The sequence below is a fragment of the Loxodonta africana genome, chromosome 4, assembly GCF_030014295.1.
Source record: "Loxodonta africana isolate mLoxAfr1 chromosome 4, mLoxAfr1.hap2, whole genome shotgun sequence".
Lineage (NCBI taxonomy): Eukaryota > Metazoa > Chordata > Mammalia > Proboscidea > Elephantidae > Loxodonta > Loxodonta africana.
In genome coordinates, this window is record NC_087345.1 from 58,058,923 (window position 1) to 58,078,317 (window position 19,395).

The 19,395-nt window shown below is 39.6% G+C and overlaps 1 pseudogene; it reads left to right on the top strand.

Moving 5' to 3' along the window:
- Positions 1-20: 20 nt before the first annotated feature.
- Positions 21-446, top strand: LOC100672774 (calmodulin-1-like; annotated as a pseudogene).
- Positions 447-19,395: the final 18,949 nt, after the last annotated feature.

Genomic DNA, 19,395 nt, shown 5'->3' on the forward strand with positions numbered 1-19,395 from the left:
TTCCTCTCTTTGCTAGCACCATGGCTGATCAGCTGATTGAAGAACAGGTTGCTGAATTCAAGGAGGCTTTCTCTCTATTCTATAAAGCTGGTGAGGGTACCATCACAACAAAGAAACTTGGAACTGTCATGAGGTTGCTGAGTCAGAACTCAACAAAAGCTGAACTACAGGATATGGTCAAAGAAGTGGACACTGATAGTAATGGCACCATTGACATCCAGAACTTTTTACTATGATGGCTAGAAAAACAAAAGACACAGTGAGTCAGTCCAAGTCTTTAACAAGGATGGCAATGGTTACACCAGTGCACACAGCTACCTCACGTCATAAACTCAGGAGATAAACTAACAGGTGGAGAAGTAGATGAAATGATCAGAGAAGCAGACACTGATGGCAAGGGATAAGTCAGCTATGAAGAATTCGTATAGATGATGACTGCGAAATGAAGACTTACTTTCAACTACTCTGCCAATCAGAAGAATCAAGTTCAATCTTTTACTTCCTCTTGCAAAAAAATATTTTTTTTTAAGTTCGTTTATTCATTCCATTTCTGTATAGGAAAACTGAACGTCAAAAGTACCTTCTGTCCACACACACAAAAAAAACTGCATGTATTGGTTGGTGGTCCTGTCCCATAAATATCAAGCTACACATCAGCTATACAATATAAATGCTTGTACTACCTTAATGATAAGGAAGCACTTAGTGGGCACCTTAAAGTTCCATTTGCTAACGACTGATACACTGTTTGGGCTGGCCAGTTTTTGACACATTCAGATTGACAGTTGAGCAGTCAGGCATTTGGATTAAAAATGAAATATGAAAAAACAAATCCAAAACCTGTTCAAATGGGTTCTAGCTCAATTTGTTAGTATAAACTGTCATCACTGGTTTACAGAAAACAAATACATTTGATTGAAGTTGGTTTACCTCAGGATGATGTCCAGAGAAATGAGTGAAGGATAACCGGTGAGACACAGCCCCACTGGTAGGATGGTCCTCTTGTATTCCCATGTGTTCTGACCCTTGGTGATAGTGACACACACTGGTGGCATGCCTGCTAGTATATGCCGGCTGAACGTCTGCACTGTGCTACAGTGAGACAGGTGTCAGTCTGTCACCATCCACAAGAATTTTTAAAAGAGAAACCTTTACCAAGGGAGCATCTTTGGACTGTTTTAAAAACTTTTTGAACTGTGACTTGGAGCCGGCAGAGTAGGCTGTGATGTGGACTTCAGCACAACCTTCAACACTGCTGTTCAAGAAATTGTAATTTATGCCCATTTCAAGTTGTAAATGCTAGTCTTTTTTTTTTTTTTTTTAATAAAAGACCATTAACTTTAAAAAGAATTTTTTGTTTAGAGGATTCCAAGAATTTTGTTGGTTTGCTTATTTATTTAGGCACTATCTAGGGCAAAAAAAAAAAAAAAAAAGAGGTACAATTCAGAGACAGTTTACAATTAAAAAAAAAATTAATAGCAATAATAATGGTGGTGATGAACCAGGTCTACACTCCCTTATCCACAATCGTAAAATTGAAGAGGCTCTAAAAACCAAAAGTCTTAAAGTAACTTATTTGGTCACAAAATCTGACCTGAATTTATGTGAGATTATTTATAATCATACTTTGTGTGAATATTCATGTGTTCTGCTGCAGAAATACTAATGTGTTTGATTTGGGGATACTGAGATATTATGCAAGATATAGTATATGTACCTTAATGCTGTTTTGAAATCAAAAAAATTCTGAATTCCAAAACAGGTCTGACTCCAAGATTTTCAGAGACGGAACTGAGTGCCTTTAATATAATTAATATTTACTGAGGACTTATAATGCTCCAGGAGCTATTGTAATCACATGGTGTTTGTTAAATCATTCTATTTAACTAGCTTAATTGTGGTATTTCCAAAACTGGGGCAGCTTCAAAAGGATCTGCAGTCCAAGAGTGCCTGAAGAAAAAGGAAAAGGAAATGAATATTTAGTGTACCTAGGCCTTTGGAGAACTTTAACCTGTCCCTCCATGTGACTTGGCAGGCCTCGGGGACCCACCTTCAGAGATCTTCTTTGGGTGGGCCTGCTGCATGCTGGGACAAGTTTCAAAATCTTTAAACCTCTCTTAATGAAAGCAGAGGGTTATGTTCTCTCATTAATTGACTGATGCTTAGAGCAGAAAAGGAAGAGCTTTTTCTATGCTAGGTCTAACTTTTCTTGATACAACCAAGTTGTGACAAATGACTGTGAAAGGGATAAAATGAGGTAAAAGAGCATGCAAATGTTAATTACAGTCCCATCTACAGTGAAATAACTGGACAAATTCTATCCTGTAGCTTTGACCAATTACTTCTTGTTATACATATATCCAGTATCTACTACAGCAAGTATACTCTGGGGCTATAACAATCATTTATGGAAAATTGAAATTGTATATGATAAGAGAATTTCATTTTTCTATAGAGATTAATAAATACTTGTCTGTTTCTAAGGATTAGTAAATAGGTATCTGTTTCTAAGGACTAAGAAAAAAACTAATACTTTAATGTCTTTCTTTAGTTATCTACTTCCAGATATGCAAAACTAAATCAAATTAATGGGAAACTGATTTTCATTTTAGGCTCGAATAGTAAAATTACCAGTTAACCTAATGTCCCATATTATTTACTACTCCCCACTATGTAGAAAAGGAAGAGTAAACAGGCCTCAATTAGATGACATATCATATTACATTGATTACAATATCACAAACTGGACTTCTACAACACACAGATAGTACTCTAATATCAAGAGTTATGGAACCAAAGATAAACTGAAAAGCAACAAAACAGACACTCCCCTTGATCTCTAGCATAATATAATAGATAAGGCAATTTATCATAATTGAGGGAAGAGGCTATACTCTCCCTATGTAATTCTTTAGGACTAAAGAAAACTCAAGGCGGAATGCATCTTCATCATCTAACCCTTAACAGTGGTTTATAGCAGTGAAGCACCATTTGTTTGAGAAAGCCAGACCAGTTTATCTACAATAATTATGAGACACACAGAATTTTTACTTAATACATCTAGATGTAATCTCAAATAAAATTACTGACTCCTTGCCCAGCTACAACCGGTGACTGCCCTGACAGGAAACACAACAGAGAACTCCTGAGCGAGCAGGAGAGCAATGGGATGCAGACCCCAAATCCTCATAAAAAGACCAGACTTAATGGTCTGACTGAGACTAGAAGGACCCTGGAGGTCATGGCTCCCAGACCTTCTGTTAGCCCAAGACAGGAACCATTCCTGAAGCCAGCTCTTCACACAGGGATTGGACTGGACTAAAGGATAGAAAAGGATACTAGTGAAGAGTGAGCTTCTTGGATCAAGTAGACACATGAGACTACGTGGGCAGCTCCTGTCTGGAGAGGAGATGAGAGGGCAGAGGGGGTCAGAAGCTGGCCAAATAGACAGGAAGAGAGAGAATGGAGGGAAGGGGTGTGCTGTTTCATTAGGGGGAGAGCAACTAGGAGTATATAGCAACGTGTATATAAATTTTTGTATGAGAGACTGACATGATTTGTAAACTTTCACTTAAATCACAATAAAAATTTAAAAAGAAAATACTGACTCCTGACCGTATGTCCTCCATTTACTAATTTGGGTCCTCGGTGTAAAGGCTTATGTTCAGTTTCAATGGGGAAAAAGATAAGAGTATCAGAATCAACTGATTCCTGCCTATCTTCAAAGCACAAGGAGCTTTTAGTCTAATGTAAAACCCAGCCCAATGCTGTCGATTCATAGCGATATGAATATTATGTTGATGAAATTCAAATCTGGAAAATCATCAGGAGTCTTTGGAAAACTATATTATGCCTATTGTCTTACTTGTATTCCCTGAAAGCAGATCCTGAGATGGGGATTTGTGTGCAAATAAGCGCTCCCAGAAGAACCGGTAAGGAAGTTGGGGAAGCACAGCAAAGAGGAAGAAACCAGGAAGGATGTGATTTCAGCAAGTTCTTGGGAAGCTGGTTTCAGCTTGATTCCACAGGAGATCTCTGAAGTGTAAATTGCAGTCTTCAAGTCGTTGTGCCCTAAGGTAAAGGAGGAAACCCTGGTGGTGTAGTGGTTAAGTGCTACAGCTGCTAACCAAAGGGTCAGCAGTTTGAATCTGCCAGGCACTCCTCGGATAACCCTATGGGGCAGTTCTAGTCTGTCCTATAGGGTCACTATGAGTCGGACTCGATGGCACTGGGTTTGGGCTTGGTTTTTTCAACGTAAAGGAGCTGAGCTGGCCTTTCATCTCCCAAAGTGATCTCATTGCCTAGAGTCACACTAACCCTTTGACTAATAGCGTAATTATAGGACCCAATCGATTCATTCTGTTAGCAGCCCAGCACTTAAAACAAAAAACCAAACTCAGTGCCCTCAAGTCAATTCCGACTCATAGCGACCCTATAGGACAGAATAGAACTGCCCTGTAGAGTTTCCAAGGAGCGCCTTGCGGATGTTGAACTGCCAACCCTTGGGTTAGCAGCTGTAGCACTTAACCACTATGCCACCAGGGTTTCCGCCCAGCACTTAAAAAAAAAAAAAAAAAAAGCACTTAGGGGATCATAAATCCCCAGGCTCTTCCAGTCCTCTGTGTCCTTTGCCAAAGCTGCTCCAGTAGCCTGAGGACAGTTCTTTGAAGAAGAGAAGCAGTTCATGGGCTGTTGGAAGCAAAAGGACATTCAACCCTAGGGGCCAGGTACACAGCAAAGGTACAGAGGATCTAGGGAGATCTTTACAGCACAAGCGGTGTCTGCTATCGCCTATCAAGGAATGTGGGAAACAATTTCCCATGGAATCATCACCCCAAAAAAACACACGGGATGAGTGAGGTATACAAAAAAAAATATATATATATATATTTTTTTTTTATAAGGTAGGGTTTAATTGCAAATAGCAAAAATCACTTCAGGTATTTCTTTCTGAAAGTTATTTAATCGGGGATTTAGGTGTTTACATTGCGAGATATCAAGTAAGCAGACTCTAAAACATCCTTATGAAAGAATGTTTTCGTGAGAAGGTGCTGGAAATTGTAAAGAGTTATAAAATTCAAGGGATATTATTTTAAGAAAATATGTCTTTCTTCTTCAAGATTGGATTTAAATCATATTCTGTGTCATGTTACTTATATCATTCTGTAAAATCCTTTTGGAAATATAATTTCCATGAAAAGAAATTCTTTATACAATATTTTTCTATTTTCTTCTTTTTACATAAAACTGATCAAAAATTGGCTATAGTTATATTTTCTGTCATAAATAGCCACAGGTAGTAAATTTTCAATTAAATCTTACTTCATTATAGAAATTTACCTTTGAATTTACATTGCTTTTATTAAAATTATACATGTACAAAATAGAAACTTAAAAACCAAAATATACCCGGGAAAAAACAATGAAATCACCAGAATTCCATTACTCATAAATTAACATTTCAGTGAATATTCTTCTAAAGAGAACATAATTTTACATAGATGGAGTCATAATTAGAACATTTTTCACTCAGTAGTATGCCACAAACATCTTCTTATGTAAATATATAATGAGCTACATCAAGTTTAACAGCTTGAGAATTATATTGTATGCATGTGCAATAACTTATTTAATCAGTTTATTGATGGATGTTTGAGATGTTTCCAATTTTCCTACATTAAAAACAGATTCATAGGAAACATTTGTATACATCTTTTCAAACTCTTTTGTAATTATCTCCTTAGGTCAAATGCCCAGAACTAAGAGTACTGGGACAAAGAATCTGACATTTTACATTTCCCTAAAATGCATTGCAAAACAGACTGCGGAATTGTGGCATTCTTCCACCCATTCAACCCATAACACTAAATGTAACTAAAAAAAAAAAAGAAGCTTCATTCCTTGAGGAATCTAGAGATATTTTTCTTTATTTTTTCTGATGTATTTGTCATTAAAACACGAGAGTTCCCAGGAATTGAATAGTTCACACAAAATTTATTCTCGACAAGTTTTCAATTTCATAATAGTTAGAAGATAATGTATTTAGATTTCAAAATAAATAAAAATTGATTGCTTTCTCTACTAGCATTTAAAGCCCTTGTTACATAGAAAAGACTTAAAATGTATTCACTCTGAGCATATCTGGTTTTCTGTTATTAATAGAAATTGGAAGATGGATGTAAAATATAGTACTATTCATTTTAGAAAAATGTACAAATCATCAGTTACTGTAATTCAGGATAAAAGCTATTTAATTAACGCAGAGAACAGGGAAGAAACGGCCATTTTAGTGAAAAAATTGACAGTAGTTGTCATCCTACACAGGTTTAATGGAGATAGGAGGTTTGCTGTGTTCAAACAGAGACCCTGAAATTCAACATGGTTTGAAAGCCTAGGCCCAGAGGGTTTGGAAAGGGGAAGACTGTATTTGTAAAAAAGAGGAAATGAGGCTTTATTTGCCTTCTAGATATAAAAATGGATCTATCTTCCACTTATAAGACTGACCTAGGGGAAAAACCAATTATTTCTCCTCACTTCTGGCCATCTATCATGTCAACCTGTCCTGGTATCTGTGGTGTCTGGGGGTCTGCTTTCTCTAGGGATATTGATTGCAGTCAAAGCTATCGAAGTTCGCAATTCCTTCTGAAGGCCAAGAGAGAACATATGTACTAATGAGTATGTGAGGTTCACAGGAAGATGCCTGCTTTGGGCAGATAATTATGCAAACGAGCAACAGATTCCTTAATTTATCTTCCTTTACTATGAAAAATTCATAAGCATTGTCCCTCTTCCTTTATCCTGTGTACACATGGTTTATGCTACATTTTCACTGTCTATTTTGCTCTTCGACTTAAATCTTATTATTTAAACGCTTATACTATTGAGCACGTATTTACTGAATACCTACTATGGACCATGAATGGTTCCAGGCACTGAGGATATAGCAGTGAACAAAACAAATTCTCTCTCCCCAAGAAGCTTAAATTCTAGTTGGGAAGCAACACATATCAATTAAATGAGTAAATATATATATGTGTGTGTGTGTATATGCATATATATCTATATATATATACGCATACACACATATACATGCATATATATACACACATATGCATACATATATACATATATATCAGGTGGCACTGTCAGTTTATTATGGAAAAATAGAGTAGGTAAAGAGAGAATGACAGGGAGGGGTGGTAGGGAGTTCTATATCAGATATGGTGGTCAAGGAGAACCTCTCAGAAGAGGTGATATTTGAGCAGAGGCCAAGAAAGTGAGGAGTGAGACATGCAAATATGTGGAGGAAAAGAGTTCCATGCAAAGTGAGCACGCAGAAGGTAAGACAGGAAGCCATGGAAAGGTGTTTAAAGGGGTGTAGTGAAATGAGTTCCTTTATGTGGCCTTTTTCCTTGGTTTTTGGAAAAATAGCTTGAGAGATTTTCCCCCTAAGCCCTGATGAGTTACCTTTGCCCTAGTTCTTTGAAGAAGCAACTTGGGAGGTGAGGGGCTCCCAGGTTGTTTTCTACCTCAGAGCATTTGTTACTTTTGTCCAGGTTGATTGACATTTCCTGGATTAGCTGTAAACAACTTGATGGTCTGCACATTTTCTTGTCTAGTCCTGGATTGCCATCTGCCCTGTGATGGGTCTGTTTTAGACAACTTGCTGGGACTGGTTGGTTTACTATGCAAACTGAGTGACTTATAGTCCACTGAGGGGATTGGTCCTGCTGGAAGGGTCATGCCTTGAAATTGGCAGAAGTTTTCTTATATAAGCAGCCAACCCTACAGAGGTTTGTTTTTAGAGGCAGAGAAGAGGCAAGAAGAGAGAAGAAGCACAAAGGAGGCAAAAAACCTCCTAAAAGAGCTATAACACCAGTCAAGGGCTAGCACACTGAAGACAACGATGAGCTCCAAAGGGGCTCTGTGGCAGAACCAATGGTGATAGGCCCAAAGGGGCCATGCGGTAGAGTTGGTAGTGACAACAGAAAGATGCTACAAGGAAAGCAGCTAAGAGAGCTGAGCAAGCTGCTACACTGGCTATGGACTGGGCTAGTTAGCAGTTGAGAGGTTTACATGGCTGAGAGAAGGCTAGCATGACTGAGAGAAGTGCCTGCTGGCACATGAAGAGGAGGCCTGCACAGCCGAGAAGGGGTAGGCACAGAGAGGCTGAAGACAGTAGGGGAAGAGGGGCTGAACTGGCCTGCCTTTGGCAGTGATAGATGCCCAAGTGTGCTGAGAGCTGTAACCCCGAGGCCACGAGGAGGCCTATCCTGAGGGTATTTAGAGGAGGGCCTACCTGGGTGCATACCTGAGAAGGGCCTGAGAGAGCGGTCCTGGTTGGAAGGTGTCCTGCACTGAAAGAAGAGAGGGATGTGCTGTCTACCTTGGGGGAGCCTTTCAAACCTTGCCTATGTGCTTCCTGATCCTGATCTCATGTTCTTGTTACTTCCAAGTTGATCCTGATCCATGCTGTAGCCTGTTACTTCCTTAATAAATCACATAACCGTGAGTATTGTCCTCAAATTCTATGTGGCCATTTCAACAAATTATCGAATCCAAAAGAAAAGTAAAGAGCGCCATGGGGGGAACGGTTGATGTCAGAAATGGTGAAGCTGGAGAGTGGAGGTATGTCTTAACCTCCTCCACATAGGAACCAGCTTTGTACTGATCCTGGTTCTTAACCCTTGGGAATCTGGAGGAGTTTCAATGCTACTTTACAGTAGGAGTCATTTACTTACATGACGAAGATTGCTGGACAGCAGGATTAAGAAGACAAAATCAAAAGTTTGGGATTAGATATGTTGAATTTGAGATAACATTTAGACATCCAGGTGGAGATGACAAGTAGGCAGTTTGATATACATGTGCGGAGTTCAAAAGACATCTGAAGAGACTTGGACCCTTCCAGTAATAAGGAACTCATTTCTACCACCACCACCCCAAAGCAGCCCACTAAATGCCAGGACAGTTTTGACCAGTAGGAAGTCCTTTGATAATTAAAAAAAATCAGTCTCTCTGTAAATTCCACCCACCAGACCTAGCTTCCTACAAAAAATGTCTGTGCAAGCCAGATCTATCCAAAGTTAAAGATACAAAATTTCAATTCCTTGTGAGGAAGAACTATCCTAAATTATTATCCAAAACTACTAGAGCTATCCTAAATTAGACTGAACATCTCATGAGAAGATAAAATTGCAGAGTATAGCTATCTAGGGAGAAGATGAATACAGATTCAGGGGAATCATGCAACAGTTAAATTTTTAAGGTTCCTTCAGAGGTGAATGTTCTAACTCTAATGGAGTAAACGATCTGTTTCTAGTATGTTAAGTAAATATAACCAATAAATTAATATTGATTTTGGGGAATGGATCACTCGATATGAAAGTTTTGTGTGCCTGTACTACAAATCTTAATTCCATATTTTGAATCCTATTTTATCAATGATATATTTTGAAATTGGAAATAATACCAGTAGTCTGGTTCCCTCCAGAGACATAATCTCTTTAATAAATGTGTTCCAGCAATAGACATTGTGGGGAGGTATATGTTCTCCACATTGGCTCCTATTTCAAAGTGATCATTCATACACAAAGTGGGTGAAAGATCTTACATCCCACTGGGGACTCAGAGGCCTCTAAGGGGTTAAATTAAATCAAAATTAAATGTTACTATACTTAAAAATGAGCACATGTAAGTAATTATATAGTAGTTTAGATATTGCATGTTTGCATTGACCTATTTCAACTTTCTAAGTTCAAAAGATTCAGGCCAAAATAACCTGTTTGTTCTTTCATAAATGTAAAAGAATCGATGTGACATAAAGTATGAAATTTATGTATGTATCCAGAGTTTAAAAAGGTTGTCAAATTCAGAAAATAGAATTCTATTTCAAAAGGAGTAAAATAATGAACTTCAAATAAATGCTTCAACCTGCTCATTTTCAGTTGACTTTGAAATGCCTACATTCATACATTTATTCAGCAAACATTTTTGGAGTTCACCATGGGTGGTTACAGAGCCAGACACTGAGAAATTCATTTTCCACTTTTTTGAAGGAAAAAATAGGGTTCAGGATAGAATGATAGTGGAAAAAAAAAAAAATGAAGTAACTGATGGGCCAATAATTACTGAGAAATCAACACATTCAGAAGCACAAAAAGATCATTGCAGCAACTACGTCCTATGCAAGATGACCCAACCATGGGAACAGAATGCACTTTTATGAGTTTTTTTGTTGTTGTGGTTATTACTTTAACAGAAAAAATTTTCCAGTGTTTTGTGTTTTGAAATGTGCGGAGATTTCTTTCTTCTAATGTTACATTTTACACAACGTCCACACATTGAGATGGTTATTTTAAAATGTAAAGAGATAATTTACAAATTTGCATTACTACATTTTACCTTGGATTCATAAAATGCTCAATTTGAAAAGCACTTATTTAAGCAATAAAATAATTTTCAGTTTTATCTCTGTGCATAATTTCCTCCCTTTTAAGTGCAGCTTTCACAGCTAATAGTAATGGGGGAAAAGGCTTATGGAAATCGTGTAAGGTGATGTTGCTCTCACAGTTTTAAAATCACAGCAGATGTTGCAGCAAAATTCCTCCTTGTACACCCCAAATCTACAAGACTTGGCAGGGCTTCAGCCTGAGCTGTAGTCCCTTTGTTGAATCATAATTTCGTGTGGCCACAATATTCACATGTCTTGGGTTGGGTTCCTTAGAGGGGCAAACCAGTGAAGTGTGTATATATAAATACATGTATATAGAGTATATATCTATAAATGTATATATATAGCGATTTATTTCAAGGAAATGGCTCACATAGTGGTGGAGGCTGGCAAGCCCCAAATCCATGATCAGGCATCAGGCTGGAGGCTTCTCAGGACTCAGGTGATTGCAGGGGCTGACAAACCCAAAATTGGTAGGTCAGACAGCAGGCTGCTAGCTCATGGAGCTGTGGGAGCTGGCAAATACCCAAATCTGCAGGTCAGATGGCAGGCTGCTGACTCATGTCCTAAGAACCAGAGGTCAGAGGATGATGAGTTGGATGCTGAATCAAGAGAACATGAGCTTTTCCAGAACATCCATATACATTGGATGCTGGCCGTACCCCAAGGAAACCCCCCTTTCAACTGATTGGCTGCTCACATCAGATCACAAAATGGAGGATGGTTATATAATATCTGCCAAGCAATCATGGTCTAGCCAAGTTGAAACATAACCTTAACCATCACAGTCCACCCCTTGTCAACTTGGCACCTTTACACATCTCCTTAACCATATATAATCTCTAAATAAAGACAACTATAAAGAAATACTTGTGTCTAACATGATACAACTAACATACATACAACTGAAAACACACAAGCCTCACTTACATCTTATATTTTATGAAAAGTAATGGAATAAGAGAGGGAAGAAAACATATTCAATATACACACAAACATACATGTATAACAAAACAATGAATACTAAAAATAATTACAGTCCTCCTTTCTGCAACTGGTCACATGGTCGTAGCTGGTATTTAGGACTACCTTCTTCCGCTACCCATTCCATATTCCTTTTGTCCTCAGCAAGCACCTCAGTTGGTCATGGTTCTTAGCTTGGTAGGGTGACCCAAACCTTCATTCCTGAAGGAGCTGGGCCACTAGTAGTCACATCAAAATTGGGTTGCTATAGTTTTCCATTGACTTTAATCACAGGGCATGGTAGTACTAATAGATGTCCTAAGGGATTTCCTGTATTCCAGACAAACTCTTCTTTATCTCTGTTACGTAATGTCAGTCTGATTTTCCCTTGGTAATCAGGATCAATCACACTAGCCGATATGGTAACTCCCTTTTTTGCTTGTTGATTCAGAAGCATGATGAGCCCCAAGTGGCCAGGTGGCATTCTTAGCTTCCAGTTCAACGGAATCATTGTTGTGTCTCCTGCTGGGAGCAGTCCTTCCTTTGGAACTAAAACCTCTATATCCACAGAGTATAGGGTCACAAGGGCAGGAAGCAAAGATCTTGTAAGTGGGTCACTAGGGTTAATAGTGAGCAGTGCCACTCCGATTTCCACTCCTTGATTCCTGGACCCATGAATCCTGGCTATGAGGGAAACAGCACCACATGTTGGATGCTGGTTTAAAGCTTATACAGCCTCCTGGAGAACATTGGCCCTACCCTGCAAGGTACTGCCACCTAACTGGTGCCATAATTGTGTCTGTAGAAGGCTATTCCATCATTTTATCGAGCCAGCTGCTACAGGGAACATGGTAAGACCAGTGAATTCCATAAGCATGAGCCCATTGCTATACTTCATTTGCTGTAAAGTAAGTTCCTTGATCCGAAGGAATGCATTGTGGGATACCATGATGGGAATAAGGCATTCTGTAAACACAGGTTGTAGTTTTGGCAAAAGCATTGCAAGCAGGGGAGGCAGAGTGTATCCAGAGTAAGGATCTGTCCCAGTAAGAACAAAATGCTGCCTTTTCTATGATGGGAGTTCTTATGGTTGAATTGTGATCCCCAAAAAATGTGTGTCAACTTGGCTAGGCCATGATTCCCAGTATTGTGTGATTGTCTACCATTGTGTCATCTGATGTGATTTTCCTGTGTGTTGTAAATTCTACCTCTATGATCGTAATGAGGCAGGATTAGAGGCAGTTATGTTAATAGGGCAGGACTCAATCTACAAGATTAGGGTATATTTTGAGTCAATCTCTTTTGAGATACAAAAGAGAGAAGCAAGCAGAGAGACACAGGGACCTCATTACCACCAAGCATGAAGAACCAGTTGTGTGCATCCTTTGGACCTGGGGTCCATGTGCTGAGAAGCTCCTTAACTGGGGAAGACTGATGACAAAGACCTTTCCCCAGAGCTGAAAGAGAAAGAAAGCATTCCCCTGAAGCTGGCACCCTATATTTGGAGTTCTAGCCTCCTAGACCGTAGATAATAAATTTTTCTTTGCTAAAGCTATCCATTTGTGGTATTTCTGTTATGGCAGCACTAGATAACTAAGGCAGAATTAATCCAATGTAATCAGTCACCAGGTTGCTGGCTGATCGCCCCTAAGACTGGTGGCTATACCAAGGACTCAGTGTTGGTCTTTACTGCTGGCAGATTGGGCACTCAGCAGTGGCTGTAGCCAAGTCGGCCTTGGTGAGTAGAAGTCCAAGTTGCTGAACCCATGCATAACCTCTATCCCTGCCACCATGGCTGCTTGGTTCATGAGTCCATTGGGCAATGACAGGAAAGAAAGGGAAAGAGGCTAACTGGTATCCACAGAACACGTCATCCTATCCACTTGATTGTTAAAATCCTCCTCTGCTGAGGTCACCCTTTGGTGAGCACTCACATCAGACGCAAATATCTTCATTTTTTTGGCTCATTCACAGAGGTCTATCCACATGCCTCTTCCCCATACCTCTTTGTCACCAATTTTCCAATCATGTTACTTCCAAGACCCTGACCATTCAGCCAAACCATTGGCCACAGTCCATGAATCAGTATACAGGTGCACATCTGGCCATTTCTCCTTCCAAGCAAAATGAACAATCAGGTTCACTGCTCAAATTTCTGCCCACTGGGAGGATTTCCCTTCACTCCTCTCTTCAGTGAGGTCTCAGTGCTGCTGCTGTCCACTTTCCAGTGGTGCCTACATATCATGCAGAACCATCTCTAAACCAGGTGCGAGTTTTCTCTTCCTCAGTCAACTGATCTTAAGGAACTCCCCATGAGGCCATAGGTGCAGACTGGGAGAAGGTAATGTGACAGGAGCAGGAACCATATGCATTTAGGCCACTTCCTCATGTAACTCACTAGTGCCTTCAGATCCTGCTCCAGCCTCATCTCATATGTACCACTTCCATTTCATAATGGAGTGCTGCTGTGCACATCCAACTTTATGATTCTGTGACTCATATAATAACCAGTTCATGATGGGTGGCTCAGGTGGCATAGTGACTTGGTGGCCCATGGTTAAGAGTTCAGCCTCTACTAAGGTCCAGTTTTAAGCCAAAAGCTGTTTGTCAAAAGGAAAGTAGTTATCTTCAAAAGATGGCAGAGGTTTGCTCCAGAATTCTAAGGTCCTGCACAGTGATTCACCAATAAGGGCTGGCCAAAGACTCCAAACAGCATCTTTATCTGCCAGTTCAAGAACCACTGGATCAGCCAGATCATATGGCCCAAGTGGAAAAGCAGCTTACAAAGCAGCCTGAACCTGTTGCAGAACTTTCTCTTGTTCTGAGCCCCACTCGAAACTATGAACTTTTGAGTCACTTAATAAACAGGCCAGAGTAGCACACCCAAATGAGAGCTATGTTGCCTCTAAAATCTAAACAGGCCAACGAGGCATTGTGCCCTCTTTTCAGTTGTAGGACTGGCCAGATATGATAACTTATCCTTTACTTTAGAAGGAATGTCTCAAGTCCATGCCACTGGACTCCTAGAAAAATGCCTGAATTTTTGTGCAATTAATTCCCCACCCTCTATGTTGTTATACCCCCACGTGTCTAAAAAAAAAAAAAAAAAATTTTTTTTTTTTTTTTTGTCTGTCAGTTTGTCGTACTGTGGGGGCTTGCGTGTTGCTGTGATGCTGGAAGCTATGTCAGCGGTATTCAGATACCTGCAGGATCCCCCATGGCAGACAGGTTTCAGCTGAGCTTCCAGGCTAAGACAGACCAGGAAGAAGGACCCTGCAGTCTACTTCTGAAAAGAATTAGCCAATGAAAACCTTAAGAATAGCACCAGAACATTGTCTGATTTAGTGCCAGAAGATGAGCCTCCCAGGTTGGAAGGCACTCAAAAATGACTAGGGAACAGCTGCCTCATCAAAGTAGAGTTGACCTTAATGACATGAATGGAGACAAGTTTTTGGGACCTTCATTTGCTGATGTGTCACGATTCAAAATAAGATACAGCTGCAAGCATTCATTAGTAATCAGAACCTCACCAGATGGAATACAGAGGTATCAAATCAACTACATCTGTGGAAAGAGAAAATGGAAAAGCTCAACATCATCAGAACAAGGCCAGGGGCCAACTGTGGATGGGGCATCAGGATTGGAGGAAAACTCATTAACAGCCTTTGTTATGCTGTTGACACAACCTTGCTTGCTGAAAGGGAAGAGGACTTGAAGCACTTACTGATTAAAAATCAAAGACCATAGCCTTCAGTATGGATTACACCTCAACACAAAGAAAACAAAAATCCTCACAACTGGACCAATAAGAAACATCATGATAAATGGGGAAAAGATTGAAGTTGTCAAGGATTTCATTTTACTTGAATCCACAATCAACACCCGTGGAAGCAGCAGTCAAGAAATCAAAAGACACATTGCGTTGGCAAAACTGGCTGTGATGTCACCTTGAAGACTAAGCTGCACCTGACCCAGGCCATGGTATTTTCAATTGCATCATATGCATGTGAAAGCTGGACAATGAATAAGTAAGACAGAAGAAGAATTAACACCTTTGAATTGTGGTGTTGGCAAAGAATATTGGATACACGGTGGACTGCTAAAAGAATGAACAAATCTGTCTTGGAAGAAGTACAGCCGGAATGCTCCTTAGAGGCAAGGATGGTGACACTACGTCTTACATACTTTGGACATGTTGTCAGGAGAGATCAGTCCCTGAAGAAGTACATCATGCTTGGTAAAGTAGAGGGTCAGCGAAAAAGAGGAAGACCCTCAATGAGATGGATTGGTACAGTGGCTTCAACAATGGGCTCAAGCATAACAACGATTATGGGCATGGCACAGGACCAAGCAGTGTTTCATTCTCTTATACATAGGATCGACAGTACTTAACAAAAACAGGTCGCTATGAATCAGAATCAACTGAATGGCACTGGTTTTTTTGGTTTGGTTTAGTAGGCAAATGCTCAATATCATCAGTCAAAACAAGGCCAGGGGCTGACTGTGGAACAGGCCATCATTTGCTCATATGCAAGCTCAAGTTGAAGCTAAAGAAAATTAGAACAAGCCCACAAGAGCCAAAGTACAACCTGGAATATATCCCACCTGAATTTGGAGACCATCTCAAGGACAGATTTGACGCATTACACACTAATGACAAGTTGTGGAATGACATCAAGGACATCATACATGAAGAAAGCAAAAGGTCATTAAAAAGACAGGAAAGGAAGAAAAGACCAAAGTGGATGTCAGAAGAGACTCTGAAAGTTGCTTTTGAACATTGGGTCCTAAAGCAAATGGAAGAAATGATGAAGTAAAAGAGCTAAATAGAAGATTTTAAAGGGCAGCTCGAGAAGACAAACTAAAGTATTATAATGACATGTGCGAAGACTTGGAGATGCAAAACCAAACGGGAAGAACACGTTCAGTATTTCTCAAGCTAAAAGAACTGAAGAAGAAATTCAGTCCTCGAGTTGTAATACTGATGGATTCTACAGGGAAAATACTAAACGACACAGGAAATATCAAAAGAAGATGGAAGGAATACACAGAGTCACTATACCAAAAAGAATTGATCAACGTTCAGGAGGTAGCATATGATCAGGAACCAAAGGTACTGAAAGAAGAAGTCCAAGTTGCACTGAAGGCACTGGTGTAAAACAAGGGTCCAGGAATTGACAGAATACCAATTGAGATGTTTCTACAAACAGATGCAGTGCTGGAAGTGATCACTCATCTACGCCAAGAAATTTGGAGGACAGCTACCTGGCCAACTGACTGGAAGAGATCCATATTTATGTCTGGTCCCAAGAAAGGTGATCCAACCAAATGCAGAAATTATTGAACAATATCGTTAATATCACACACAAGTAAAATCTTGCTGAAGATCATTCAAAAGTGGCTGTAGCAGCATATGACAGGGAAATGCCAGAAATTCAAGCCAGATTCAGAAGAGGACATGGAGCTAGGGGTAACATTGCTGACATCAGATGGATCTTGGCTGAAAGCAGAGAATACCAGAAAGATGTTTACCTGTGTTTTATTGACTATGCAAAGGCATTCCACTGTGTGGATCATAACCAATTATGGATAACATTGTGAAAAATGAGAATTCCAGAACACTTAATTGTGCTCATGAGGAACCTGTACCTAGATCAAGAGGCAGTCATTCAAACAGAGCAAGGGGATACTGCATAGTTTAGAATCAGAAAAGGTGTGCTTCAGGGTGGTATCCTTTCACCATACCTATTCAGTCTGTATGCTGAGCAAATAATCTGAGAAGCTGGACATATGAAGAACAGGGCATTAGGATTGGAAGAAGACTCATTAACAACCTTCGTTATGCTGTTGACACAACCTTGCTTGCTAAAAGGGAAGAGGACTTAAAGCACTTACTGATGAAGATCAAAGACCACAGCCTTCAGTATGGATTACACCTCAACATAAAAAAAAAAAAATCCTCACAACTGGACCAATAAGAAACATCTTAATAAATGAAGAAAAGATTGAAGTTGTCAAAGATTTGATTTTACTTGGTTCCACAATCAACACCCATGGAAGCAGCAGTCAAGAAATCAAAAGACACATTGCATTGGGCAAATCTGATGCAAAAGACCTCTTTAAAGTGTTGAAAAGCAAAGATGTCACCTGGAAGACTAAGGTGCACCTGCCCCAAGCCATGGTGTTTTCAGTCACCTTATATGCATGTGAAAGCTGGACAATGACCAAGAAAGACTGAAGAAGAATTGACACCTTTGAATTATGGTGTTGGAGAAGAATATTGAATATACCACAGACTGCCAGAAGAACGAACAAATCTGTCTTGGAAGAAGTACAACCAGAATACTCCTTAAAAGCAAAGATGGTGAGATTGCATCTCACATTCTTTGGACATGTTATCAGGAGGGATCAGTCCCTGGAAGAGGGTGTCATGTTTGGTAGAGGGTCAGCAATAAAAAGGACAACCTTCAACAAGATGGACTGACACAGTGGCTGCAACAATGGGCTCAAATGTAACAATTGTGATGATGGTGCAGGACTGGGCAGTTTTTTGTTCTGTTGTACATAGGGTCACTATGAACTGGAACTGACTCGATGGCACATAACAACAGCAAACAAATGTCTGACTGATAAGTCTAAGGTCATTGATACTTCTTCCTTACTAGGTCATCAATGCAATGGACCAGTGTGGTGTCTTGTGGAAAGGAAAGGTAATCAAGGTCCCTGCAGACTAAATTATGACATGGCTGGAAAGCTGATATACCCTGTGGTAGGACATTAAAGGTGTATTGATGGCCTGAAGAAAAATGAAACAGGATCCATACCTTGCACCATTCACAAAAACAAACGAGATAGATCAAAGACCTAAATGTAAAACTTAAAGCCATAAAGATCATGTAAGAAAAAATAGAGGCAAACCTATAGGTCCTAAATTATGGCATAAATAGACTATCAAACATAACTAAAAAGGCACAACAGAAGAAGATTAACTAGACAACTGGGACCTCCTAAAAATTAAACAGTTATGTGCATCAAAAGACTTCTCCAAAAGGGTAAAAAGAAAACCTACTGACTGAGAAAAAAAATTTGCCAATACATATCTGACAAGAGACTAATCTCTAAAATTTACAGAAAACTTTAACACCTCAACAACAAAAAGACAAACAATCCAATTGAAAAATGGGCAAAGGATATGAACAGACACTTCACCAAAGAAGACATTCAGGCAACCAGCAAATACATGAAGAGATGCTTGCAATCATTAGTCATTAGAGAGATGTAAATCAAAGCAACAATGAGTTATCACCGCACCCCGGCAATAATGACAAAGATCAAAACTGAAAACAACAAATGCTGGTGAGGATGTGGGCAGATTGGAACTCTCATACACTGCTGGTGGGGATATAAAATGGTACAACCACTGTGGAAAATGGTACGGCACTTCCCCCAAAAAGTTGTTCCATTAACAGATGAATGGATAAGCAACTGTGGTACATACATACATCAACTGGAATACTACATAACATTAAAGAATAATGATACTCCGTGAAACATCTCACACAAATGAATCTGGAGGGCATTATGCTGAACAAAATAAGTCAATCACAAAAGGACAAATATTATCTGAGACCACAGTTATAAAATGTCAGTAAAGGGTTTACACACAGAAAGAAACATGCTTTTGATGAGCATTCTGTTGCTAGGTGTTTTCAAGTCAGTTCCAACTCATACAACAGAACAACACTGTCCAGTCTGCACCAACCTCACAATTGTTATGCTTGAGCTCATTGTTGCAGCCACTGTGTCAATCCATCTCGTTGAGGGTCTTCCTCTTTTTGCTGACCCTCTACTTTACCAAGCATGATGTCCTTCTCCAGGGACTGGTCCTACCTGGTAACATGTCCAAAGTACATGAGACAAACTCTGGGTATCCTCCCTTCCAAGGAATGGTATCAAAGGTAGCTGGGTTTCTTAATTTC